We start from the raw sequence: 13,267 nt of genomic DNA, 5'->3' as shown, positions 1-13,267 counted from the left end.
AGAAGGAATGGGAGCTGTTCTCAAAGGCCCCCTCGCCACTTCACGTGGAATGCAGGTTAGTTCCCTTTAGAAGTAAATTAGTTCTGGGTTCAATATTCAGAAAATAAGAACAAACACCACACAAGTGAAAACTCAGTGAGAGAGAGAGAGCAGCAGGGTGAGGTGATGGGGGTGCCCAGGAGATGGGTTAACAAAGGCCTGTGCAAGTCTGCCCGGGCAAGTCCCCGAGAAAGAAGAGTCATTTTAAAATTCTGATTGTGGTGCAGAGAGGAGGGACCGCAAACCCCGGAGTCTTCGTAAGGGGCAGGTTGGGCTTGATGTGGAAGGCAGGAGAAGGGCACACATCTGGTGCCTGTTAGGGGACCTCTTTCCAGTAGAACTTGTGACCCCTCTCTTCCTTCCTCCAGTGACTCCTTCCCTCCCTCCTCTCTCCCTCGATTCCTTCCTTCCTTCCCACCTTCTTCCCTTCTTTTCTTCCTTCCTTTCTTCCTTTTTTTTTTTCCTTCCTTCCCGACACCAGAGAAGGAGCAGTGAAAAAAGATCTATACCTACGTGGAGTTTTCACCTCACATAATACATACATGTAGTTTCAGATGGTGACAAATGGTAGGAAGGTTATAAAATGAAATTAGGGTAGGAAACAATTGGGGTGGGTTGAGGACCAAAGGAGATGGGTGACATGTGAGCTAAGAACCGAATAGGGAGTTGATAGTCGTCAGGATTCAGGGAAAGAACATTCCAGACAAAAGAAACAAGCAGCACATGTACGGACACAGAGGCAGGAAATTTGAGGAGCTGAAAGATCGGTGAGCCAAGGAGACACGAGCAAAGGGGGTGTGAGTGGGAGATTGGCGGGGAAGACACGTAGGCAGAGACTAGATAATGGAAGTCCTGCCAGGCCGAGGAGTTTGGGATTTGTAGGGCTTCCCTGATAGCTCAGTTGGTAAAGAATCTGCCTGTAATGCGGGAGATCCTGGTTCGATTCCTGGGTCAGGAAGATCCCCTGGAGAAGGGAAAGGCTACCCACTCCAGTATTCTGGCCTGGAGAATTGCATGGACAGTCTATGGGGTCACAAAGAGTCGGACACAACTGAGCGACTTTCACTTTTACTTTCTTGGGGACCATGAGAAGCCACCAGAAAATTTAAAGCAGAGGAGTGACATGGTTGTGTTCTTGGGAAATCACTCAGGTTGTTGTGGGGAGCAGAAAGATTATAGGAGAGCAAAATGGAAGCTTCCCAAAGCCATTAGGAGACAGTCCAGGTGAGCAGAGGAGGTGCCTTAGGGTGGGAGAAACAAGAGACCAGGAGGAGCAAAGAGATGTAAAGCATATTCATAAAGGATTGCTGACTGAACCTGCAGGCAGAGCTGAGATGAAAACTGAGGAATCACGAAGAGTCCTAGGTTTTTTTGTTTGTTTGTTAGAGCAAGTGGTGCCATTGACTGATAGGAAATAATTAGGGGAAACAGCTTGAGGTGGAGTTTGGAATGGAGTATGAAACTTGGGGTTCTGCTTGGGGCATGTCAGGTCTGAGAAGCCAATTAGAGATTCAAGTAGATTTCAAGCGGTCTATTACACGTCCCAGTCTGGCCCTCAGTGGAGACGACACAGCTAAAGATAGAACTTTGGGAGCCCTTGGTGTATAATGCATACTAAAACTGTGAGACTGAATGAAATTACATGTTGAAAGATAGGAACACCCGGAGCTGAGTCCTGCTACACTGCAGCATCTAGAGGCTGGAAGAAGCCAGCTTGACCGTTTAAACCACTCTCTCTCCCTATGTTGCTAAACTATAATTTGCAGCCACCTTAAAAATTCTGCTTGTGTGTTAAAGTAGTTCCCACTCTAAACAACTCGCTGCGAGGAGGTTCTTAGATGACTCATTATTACTTATGATGATGATAATAATAACTCATTTTTTACACTTTCACTTTTTATAGGGTATTCCATATTTATTCATTCACTCTGTCAGAGACTTAAATGATTCAGAGCTGCCGTATTCGGCTTTCTTTATTTTTATTGTGAAATATATACACAGAAAACTGCATTGGAGATATATGTACAGTTTAACAAATAGTGCTTTTAAGAAAAACAAGTTAACCAGAGATATTATCTCATCCTTGCTCACTCATTCAGTCAACAGACCTTGCTTGGAGCACCTACTGTGTTCTCGGCCCTGAGCTTGGAGCTGGGGCTACAAACGCAGAAGGCAAATCCACTTGCCTTTTGGAGCTAGTGGCCTGAGGGGTGAGGGTGATGGGCAGGTGAAATCACCACGAAAATATGTCATTACAGAAAGTATTCCGTAGGGTTTTTTTATATTTATTTTTATTTATTTGGTTGTGCCCTGTCTTAGTTGGGGCAGGCAGTATCTTTCATCTTTGTTGCAACATGTAGACTCTAGTTCCCTGACCAGGGTTTGAACCCCAGGCCCCCCTGCATTGAGAACGTGGAGTCTTACTTAGTTACTGGAGTACCAGGGAAGTCCCAGGTATTCGGTAGCCTTAAAAGGGGGCTATGCACCAAGTGCTGCCTCCTCTCGTTAACCCTTCACAGTAATATTAAGAGATAAGAGTCCTGTTAGCTTCACTTGATAGAGGAGGATGCTGAGACATGGAGCAGTGTAAATGGCAGAGACCCCAGGTCCCGAAGCTGAAGAGAAGCCAACACTCAGATCCGCGGCTTCTCACTCCAAATCCTATGGCCTTTTCCCAGCCCCTGGATGGAAGGATCACCGAGGGTACATGCTAAAGCAAAACGCTCTTCCTCAGCCATTAGCAGAGGGGGAGAGCTGCCTGAGGAGGCTGTGGAAAACCCCACTGGCCTCTGCCTGGGGCTGCCTGAGCAAGCAGGGAACCAGTGAGGAGTGTGGTGTCCATCCCTAGAGGTCACATGGGCCCAAAGTCCCGCCATAGCCAGAGGAAACCCACACCCCAGGAGTGTGGCGTCCACCCCTAGAGGTCACTTGGGCCCCAAGTCCCGCCATAGCCAGAGGAAACCCACACCCCAAGTTCCTCCCTGTCAGGCTCTGTGCCAGGCCAAGCTCCTTTCTTCCCTCTCCTCCTCTTCATTCCTCTGACACCTTCCCCAGAAGGAACATTCCTCCAAGAGCCCCTCTGCAGTCTGACCACGGCCCCCCGGACCCCGGCGAACACCCACACCACCTGATCCGCCCTCCGTCTCCGCGCTCTGGTGCTTCTTTGCATGAGCTCTGACATCCCCGTGGCCCCACAGTGCTTTGCGTCCCGAGGCCAAGAGCAGTGGCTCCTCCATTTGCCTGTAACCAGCCAGGGGAGAGAGGGCTGTCAATAGAGTAGACACTCGGTACTTGTTAACAGATGGTCCGCTTCACCGACTGACTCCCCGCCTAAGTGAACAAACAGATGTTCCATGTAAACAATGAGATGCTTTCCAGAGACGCGTCAGTTAGGATGTGGAGAAGTCAAAGGGGAAATGACGGCCTCCTGGAGCCTTTTCACCTCTTTTTCCCAACCGCTGCTGATTTGGGGTGGGGAGGTTAGTCTCTGAGGAGTCCACACGGAGAACCGGGAGCCTGCCCCTTCTCTTTCCTGGAGCATCCTCCCCAGCTTCAGTCCAACAGAACCGTCTTCAGTCCACAAAGCCTTTCATGGTGGAGACCCTTCTGCGCACAAGCTCCGTGAAGATGAGGGAAAGATACCTACTTAGCTGGTCCTTCCACAGCAGGCTAACTTGCACAGTCCTTGTGGCAGAAGGACAAGGCTTCACTGCAGGTCAGCCAACCCGCCCTTCACCTCTGATCTCTACCCCACCCCGCAGGCCCCAGGTGAAGCGACTCCTCCCAGCCACCTGGGGCCTTCTATTCCCCCTTCGCAAAGATCTCCAGCTTTTCTGAGCGGCCACCGTGCTTTCCATGGTTCTCAGTCCACATTCCAGCCCTCCCCAATCTGCCTCTTTCTTGTTGCCACCCCTGACTCCCTCAGTCTAACCACGGTGGTTTGCTGGTGCTTATGAGATTAATTCTGCTTGGCTAATGATTTCCATCTCACAATGCTATATGCACAGGGAAGTGTTTGGAATCAGACAAACCTGGGATGGAGTTATGGCTTTATCGTTTTACTAACTGTTGTCTTGGAGTCACTTTTTAATCTCCTTCAAATCTCAGTTATCTTACCTGTAAAGTGGGCCCCACACTCCCTAGTTGACAGAATTAAATGAGATGACATATATAATGCATGTAGTACAGAGTTCTCAGCCAGCACTAGCTCCCCACCACCACCAGTAGAGTTATTGTGAAGATTAGTTGAGTTAATATTTGTGAGCTATGAAACAATGCCTGTCACACAGAAGACACACACACAAAATAATTTTCCCTCTTTTTTCCCCCAAGGAATGAGCACATATCTAAACTCCACTTTGCCTTATATTTGTTTCCAAGCCAGGGAGACAGAATTTTATCTAAACCTACATGCATTTCAGGGAAAGAGCATTTTGCTACTAGGCTAAAATGTGATTCTTTAATTATCTTTTCAAAATGTATCAAAATAAATTTGAGACTAGAGTGGAGTTGGTTCCTAATTTAGGCATACATAGACAATGTGCCTTGTTTTCAGACATCAGGATGTGTAAACTCTGCTTTAACCACTGCTGACCCCAGAGCACAGGCTGACATGAGAACCAAACTCATCGAGGTGGGATCCAGGCAACAGAACCCTGCTAGCCATGGCCTTTAGAAGTGATCAAGACACATCACTCTGGCAATTCAGTATTTTTCAGGTTTCTCAGAACTTGGAGCCTCTCTCTAAACTGAAGAGAAATGCTACCTTTCTGTTCAGTGGGCCTCTCAGTCAACTGCCCTTTAACCCACAGAGGGCTGGAGCACACGTCCTTCCTCCTAGGGTTGGTCCAAATATTGGGCGTGGAATGAAACACTGAGGCCCTTGGGGGCTGTCACTGCTATGGACTGAAATGGATGGAAAAGACCCCATAGGTCCAGGTCAGTCTGGCAGCAGAAGCCACAGGATGCTGTCTTATTTCATGGAAACATCACTGGCCTCCAGATTCCTGAGTGAACTCCAAAACGCAGAAATGCCAACATGACCCAGGCTGCTCTCCAAACTCCAGGCCCACGTCTGCCCACAGGTCTCTCTAAGCAGCCCACACGGGCACTTTGTCCTGAATAAAAACACTCACAAAATAAAAAAAAACCACAGAGATCCTGGGTTAGGAAAATGACAGTTTTCGGCAGATGATCTTCGGGACCACTGTCTGGAGGTTTTGTGTTACTGCTGGAGATGGGCAGCTCAAGCAGCTGCCCTTCCTTCAGGGGCTCCAGGACCATCCACTGGGCTGGCACACGGCGCCTTCTCTCACCTGCTGAGGCCCACGTCCAGGACACAGCTGCACCAGGAGGGTGGACCAGCCCCGGTTACCAAGACAAAAAGGAAACACAGCCCGCATCACATGCTGCCCCTTCATCCCGTCCAGCTCACATGGTCTGTGCTGCCTGGCCCTGGTAGGGCTGCTGGTGGGATGTGTGACTTCTGGCACCAGAAGTCAGGAGCCCTTTTGGTTTATTTAGATGTGGTGCCACCATTGGGTGGGTCTCCTAAGGTTTCAGTGGCTTTCTTTCCACTTCGAATCTTCCCTTGACTCCACTCCCTGCCAAGCCTGCTCCAAGCCACCCCTAAGAATCTACTAATTAAAGTTCTCCTTTGACATCTTTCATGTGGCAATTTAGGAAACTCCAGGGCAAGTCCTCATCCGAGGACGCTAGCCCAGGTGGTATCGTCCAGTTTGAATGTTAAGGTTTTTGACCCCAAAGCCTCTGGGGGCATCCACCCACTCCAGAAACTGTCAATCAGAAAGGGGGAAGTAGGTTAAGCAAGTGTCCTTGGTCACCCTCCAAAAGATCTACTCTTTGGGCTTCACATCTGCAGCCACTTGGGTCGTGGCTAAGTGGTTTTGTCTTCCCCTCCTCCTCTTGATTCCATACCCTGCTCTGCCCGCCCAGCAACCCCTCAAATTGTAGATGAGCTGCTCCTGGCCCTCAAAGTAAACAGAGCCATGGCACGGCTTCCTGTGGTGACCTCCATCGCCCTGGTGGTGGGGAGACACGAACAGAGGGCTCCTCGGCGTCTCCTCCCAGACCGCCGCTCTCAGGGATGCAGGGCTCGATGCTGCTCCCTGGCAAGGATTACCTTCCTGTCAATCCCTAAGGTGATGGAAGAAGGCGACTATTTTCCCCTAAAAGCACAGGAATGATGAAAGCATTAGCAGTTGTCATTTAATCGGGTAGTAACATGAGGGCCCTGTTACAGCAAGAGCCAGGGGTAACTGACTAGGAAGAGCTTCTGTGCCGCAGGTAGTTGACTTCTAGGCCTGAAGAGCCCTACTGAGAACTCTAGGGCCACAGTTAGTTTCTCCAGCAAAGGGCACTGTGATTGCTTAGCACTGTCTTCCATGGGTGTGAGGAAGGAAAGTGGGAACACGGGGGCTACATTCGTGTCATCTCTGTCTTTCATGTAACTGCAGGAACCCTTCTCCTTCCTAGATGGCAGCATCCGCCCCACAGGCGGGGCAAGACTGTGAAAACAGTATCCCAGATGTCCTGTCTAGGTTTTCCGGGAGGTGGTCCATTCTTAATCACCTCCTGATCTCATGAGTTCATGTAGTCTAGCATCAAAGGAACCTTTGCTGTCCATGCTGATGTGTCCTTCACCCGAGTTTCTGGCTGAAGCCATCACTTCCTCTGTATGGCCCTGGGGACATCCTTGTTCCAAGCACCACCCCCAAGAGTGCTGGACCATAGATTTTTCCCTAGGTCCTCCTATCCCAAAGGTCTTCCTGACCTTTATGTTTCATGCTGCTGCTGCTTCTGCTGCTACCTTGATAGATTAGTCCCTCCTTTCATCTCAATTCTTCATTCCTTTCCCTCCCATCAGTCTATCCATGCTAACTTCTCCACACACTAGAGGGTGGGATTCTCTTCTGATCATCTGTGTAAGGATATTTTTGTATGGGCTTTCCAGGTGTTGGCAGCGGTAAAGAATCCGCCTGCCAATACAAGAGTCTCAGGAGACTCTGGTTCAATCCCTGGGTCAGGAAGATGCCCTGGAGGAGGAAATGGCAATCCACTCCAGTATTCTTGCCTGGAAAATTCCACGGACAGAGGAGCCTGGCGGGGTTACAGTCCGTGGGGTCTCAAAAGAGTCACACACAACTGGGCACACAGCATGTGTGCACACACATTTTTGTTTATTTCACCTAAGTCAACACTTACCAAGAAATTTCAGTGCATATGGACCTTCGATACCAAAGAAACCACTCTTTCCCTACCTATTGCTTCTCATCCGCATGTGCTCCTCCATGGTCTACGTACTGTAGGTGTTCATCATAGCACTGCATCAAAGCCATTCCCTTACCTTCAGCTTAGAAGGCTTCTGCGCCAAGCCACAGGGGGTGTGGTTATCCGGCTCATCCGGCCTCCTCCCTGCCTACGCCCACCTGTCCCCTCCGGGCTCTGCATCTTTTCCCGTGTCTAGTCCCCAGCGGTGGGCTCGAACCCCCTCCCCTTGGAATCCACCCCACTTTCCTCCTTCCCTGTTGATCTTCTTTTCTCCCCTTCCTTCTTCAGTCAGAAAGAAGTGAGGCACCACACGAATACATGTCTTTCCCAAGGAAAACATATTTCTGGCTCAGACTAGCAAATCATTTTTCAGCGTGAAGAACACAACGCTCCATCATTTTTCTCCTGTCAATTTTTAAGCAATAGCTGAAGCAGTAGTAGGTTGTTTGGGGGCAGCCAGGAAAATGAGCTCTGGCCCACAGGCCCCAGACTAAAGGAAATCAGACAGCAGGCCCAATGGCAGCAGCATAAACTCTCCATTTCCGATGTTTTTTTTCTTTCCATTTGGTTTCCATGGGACCCTGGGTTGGGGGCAGGGAGGGCTTCCAAAAATACTGATTTGCATTCTGTAGAAAAATAAGGAACAAAATTTCAGGCTGGCAAGAAAAAGAAGCATTCAGAAATGTGTAGGAGACCAGTACCTAGGAACTTTTCAGAAACCCAACTCCAAGGCTAATTTTGAGGACACCTCGTTGACTGCCATCTCTACCTCAGTGCTCTTTAATAAGTATCATAATCCAGAAGAGGTTGCACCTTCAGGACTTGGAAATATTTTCCATCCAACTCACAACCCAGAGTTGCAATGTCCTATTTCGGGGGCTGAGATTGAGAAACGCCTGTCCTTTTGGGTTTGGGGGGAATTTTGTTTCTTGCTTTGTTTTGTTTGAAATTTTATACTACCCCGTGATGTTTTGTTTGCTCTCCTTTAGGTTTTAAGCGGTTCTGTGATTCAGCAAGCCAGCAGGCTTCCCTGAGTCATTTATATTTTTCTGGGACTCCACACTGGGACCTCTGGTTGAAATCCACTAAAAGGAAACAAGCCTAAGAGTTCTAAAGGGGCATGGCAAGTCAGAACTCCTGAGGGCCGAAACTGACAAACCTCTGAGTCTGACAGACTAAACAAAGTTGGGAAGAAGTCACAGTGTACCATCCCTTTTAAGCTCAGATCTCCCTCCAGCCCCACACCAATTCTGGCACCAGCCCGAGACACCATCTTGTATCTCCTCCTTGTAAGACCTGTTAGCTACTTGTCAACAAATGACGGAGTTTTTCTTGGCTAACCCTAAAATAGATACCTGTAAGAGTATTTGCATTTTTAACAAAAGCTTCTTGGAGATGGAATTCATCTCTAAGGGTAAGATACGCTGGGGAGAAGATGGTGTTGAATTTCTGGAATCACACCATGCAGGCTTCCCAGATGGCTCAGTGGTAAGAATCCACCTGCCAATGTGAAACCATACCATTCAGAGGATGGAGTGGATGGACCCACCCCCCTAGCCTGATGGTGGAGGGAGCAGCAGCAGTGGGTGCTTGCTTCTCCTGCGTCACATCACAGCGTGCTGTTCCAAAAGGAACAGCATAAAGCATCTAAAACATTCATTCATTCTTTCAAAAGATATTTGGGACTTCCCTGGCAGTCTTGCAGTTTAGACTTTGCCTTCCAATGCAGAGGGTACAGGTTCCATCCCTGGTCGAGGAGCTAATATCCCGCATGCCTCTCAGCCAAAAAAAAAAAAAAAAACAGGAGCAAAAAATTGTGACAAATTCAACTTTTAAAATGATCCACATAAAAAAAAAATATTAAAAAAAAAAAAAAAAGTTATTTGATTGAGTTCCACTGATGTGCCAGGTAGTATCCAGGTGCTAGTACTACTGAAACAAACCAAACTGACAAAAATCCCCTCCCTCCTGGAGCTCACAACTCTAGAAATACCAATAGAACATATTTGTTAATATGAAGCAAACTATGCAAAGAGTAAACAGAACTTGTGGTTCTGTTTCTTCAATGATACTGTAAAAAAAAAAGAATTCAGAATTTTAGATAAGATGGGCACTAATAAGAGTATCATCTACAAGCTCGTAGGTAAATCTATTGCTACCAGGTCACTCAGAGCCCAGCACCTGCCTTCTCTATCCGGCATACTTTTCCCTGGAAAAACTGACCTAAGAGTAGAACTACCTTCCTATATAAGCTGGGCAATTTTTTACCCCCTTTATAACCATTTCTTTGAGTGAGCCTCAGTTTCCTCCTCTGTAAAATAAAAGTATGACCAGGGATCACACAGAAGTTTAACTGGGATAATCTTTAAGAAAGCGCTTGGTACCAGGATTAGCATTGGATATGCATAAAATTAATTCCTACCAAGTGGCACTACCACCGATATTAATCCAGTTGCCCTTTTTTTAAAAAACTTTATTGGAGAATAGTTGTGTTAGTTACTGTGGTACTGCAAAGTGAATCAGTCGTGTGTGTCCATATGTCCCAGTGTTTTGGATTTCCTTCCCATTTAGGTCTGCCACAGAGAACTCTGCTATACAGTAAGATCTCACTAGCTATCTATTTTATATATCACTCACTCACTCAGTCGCTTCAGTCATATCCTACTCTTTACAACCCTATGGACTGTAGCCCACCAGGCTCCTCTCTCCATGGGATTCTCCAGGCAAGAATACTGGAGTGGGTTGCCATACCCTCCTCCAGGGTATCTTCCTGACCCCAGGATTGAACCTGAGTCTTCTTCATCTCCTGCATTGCAGGGGAATTCTTTACTGCTGAGCCACCAGGGAAGCCCCATTTTATACACAGTAGCGTATTTATGTCAATCACAGTCTCCCAATTCATCCCACCCTGCTTTCCCCCCTTGGTGTCCATACATTTGTTCTCTGCATCTGTGTCTCTATTTCTGCTTTGCAAATAGGTTCATCTGTACCATTTTCCTAGATTCTACATATATGCATTAATATTCATATACAATATTTATTTTTCTCTTTCTGACTTCCTTCAGTCTGTATCACAGTCTGTAAAACATACAGATGGCCAAGAGGTAGGTGAAAAGATGCTCAACTTCACTAATTATTAGAGAAGTGCAAATTAAAACTACAGTGAGGTGTCACCTCGTACCAATCAGAATGACCATCATCAAGAAACCTATAAATAATAAATGCTGGAGAGAGTGTAGAGAAAAGGGAACCCTCTTACACAGTTGATAGGAATGTAAATTGATGCAGCTACATCAATGGAGTATGGAGGTTCTAGTTGCTCTTTTAATCCACAATCCTCCTGCCCCTTCCTTCCCTGGGATCTCTTCCACTTCCCCACCTGACAAGTGCTGCTCCATCTTCAGGACTGTCCGCGCTCCCCCTGACAGACCTAGCCCGCCCTCCCTCCCTCCGTGTTTCCCAGACCTAAGCCTGCCTTATAGAAAGCAGCGATTTCTTTTGTAATTATTTGTTCACCTTTCTCCCTTACTGAACTTTGAACTCTTTAAGGGCAAGGATCAATAGATCTAATCTTCTTGTTCCAGCTTATCTCTCTGTCACATCCCTAGCACAGCACCTAAGATGAATAAATACTTGTTGAGAGAATAAATAAATCATTAGCGAGGTGAGAAGCTCCTGCTCTTTTCAGCACTGAGCGGGGAGAGGTCGCCAGACCATAAAGAGCTGTTTTCTAAACTCTGAGAGGGAAAAGGGGGTGGGGCTATATCTTCTGTAAATAAAAAAGATGCTTTTTTATTTTATCTTAACTTTGTGGCTGACCCCAAACTGGAGTGAGAGCTGGTCTATCAGCACAGTCCAAAAGGCTCTGAGCCGGCAGAGGTGGACAAGAGGAGGATCCAGGATCACGCACTGCAGCTGCCTGTGGGATCCCTTCCACACGCCCCTCTCTGTGGACCCAGCCTCACCCTCTAGGCGAAGCCGTGAAGCCCCCAGAGGCTTCAGGCCTGGCCTTGCCTCTTGGCCTTTGGTCCACGGGCATCCTCGCCACCTCACCTTGACCTCCCGGAGCCATCAGCCCTCACTCGTGCCCATTCACCCAAGGTCATCACCATCAGAGAACTCCAGTCCCAGAATCTTCCTCCACCGTAGCTGGAGGAAAATCAGTCCCCCACGTTCCTGACAATAAGCCACGGTACTGCAGGACCCCAAGTGCCTTTTAAACCACCGAAAGTGTCAAATACTTCCAGCGGAACTATCCCATAATGTTTACTTAACTAAATTTCTAGTCTCTGAAAACTGATGATTTGTGTATAATATGTCATGGCACCAGCCCCAAATTTTCTTAACACAACCTTCCAAATTCTCTGCAAAATGCTCCCAAACTACCCTCTGGGCTTATCACCTCTGTGTGTCCCCTGTCCCTCCTGCTCCCTCCTGCCAGGACCCCTCCATCCCTCAGGGAATCCGCTGATTATAAGTTCTTCTGGGACCTACGACCATATCAGTGCCGCGGGCTCTGAGAAGCCTCACCGTACCCAGCAGTCACCTTGGGCTCTTGGCTCCAAAAGAGCACAGAGCCTGGGAGAGAAAAGGCCACGAGCCCTTCTCCTCTACAGCTTTTTGGACAACCCTCCACCCTGACTCCACCTCCTCTGCCTCTGGCTGGTGAAGGCCCTCTCTTCACCCCTGGGTGGGAGGCAATCTAGGGATCCCACAGGCAGATGGGTTCTAAGCGTGGTCTTGGTGGAGTTTCCCTCTCACCAACCCGATTGCAGTTCAGTCGCTCAGTCATGTCAGGCTCTTCACGACCCCATGGGCTGCAGCACACCAGTCTTCCCTGCCCTCCACCATCTCCCCAAGTTTGCTCAAACTCATGTCATTGAATCAGCGATGCTATCCAACCATCTCATCCTCTATCATCCCCCTTCTCCTCCTGTCCTCAGTCTTGCCCAGCATCAGGGTCTTTTCCAACAAGCAGTCCAGAGAGATTCAGTCCTCTCCCCTCTGTGGTTAAAACAATTCCTACAGATGATAAATCATAAAAGTAAGGCAGTAAAAGGGCATACACTGTCAGAGTCGGGCATGGACTAGGGTCCATGGAAAGTGGAAAAGTGGAAGAGGTGGAAAGTGTGGAAGGAATCCTTTGGCTCTTGGCGGGCTCTGCTGGGCCAAAGCACCCTCCGGCTAATGTCCCTCACGCATCAGGGCTCATCTTTCCGAGCATGGCTCAGACCCACCCAACTCGGGAGTGTGCAGGGCAGACATGGAGACAGGACTGAGACGAGCCCATTTGCTTCTGATTGGAAAAGGGTGGGGTGTCTTGTGCCTCACCATTCAGACATTCTCTGCTGTGCTATTTTTATCAACAGTAATCATTAAATTGGTGTCAGATGGGCTGGTCCAGTGCCTCACCCCAGGGCTGGGTGATGGAACATCATGGGTTTTTTTCTAGGCTAAAGGAGATGTGGCACGTGGTCCATATGAATACACCTCTCTCGTACCCCAAGCGAGCCCCTCTAGCCCGGGACCCGGTTCCCATGGCAATGAGAGCAAGGTTCTGCATCCCTCCTGGTTCATGCCTGACCTGATTCATTTGACAGACATATGTTGTATACCTTCTAAATGCCAGACATTGAACAAGACACTGGGGACTCAGGAAACATATTATCTCTTCCTCCTGAGAGACGTGCTTTGCACGAGAAAGGCCTGTCACGTGGGGTGGCAGTGTCTGCTGGGCTGTGCAGGTCACAGACGCGCTGCTAGAAACAGCAGAGGGAGGATTTGTTTAGTCTGGGGCTCACGGCAAGCTCCACGGAGGTGGCGGCACGCAGCCAGGGCTTCAAAGATAGAGTTAAGTGGATGAAAATACAGCAAAGGGAACCACGGGCAGAAAGCGACTCCATAGATTCATCCAAAACCCAGCTGTGCAAGCAGCTCT

General features: G+C 48.3%; 1 protein-coding gene across 1 annotated transcript in view; it reads left to right on the top strand.

The window, feature by feature from the left end:
* KIF6 (kinesin family member 6) overlaps nt 1-13,267 on the top strand; it is a 392,667-nt gene that overhangs the window by 289,272 nt on the left and 90,128 nt on the right. The gene's annotated exons all lie outside the window — the stretch shown is intronic.

This window comes from Dama dama, chromosome 7 (assembly GCF_033118175.1).
Source record: "Dama dama isolate Ldn47 chromosome 7, ASM3311817v1, whole genome shotgun sequence".
NCBI lineage: Eukaryota > Metazoa > Chordata > Mammalia > Artiodactyla > Cervidae > Dama > Dama dama.
This window is presented reverse-complemented; position numbering and strand designations above follow the sequence as displayed.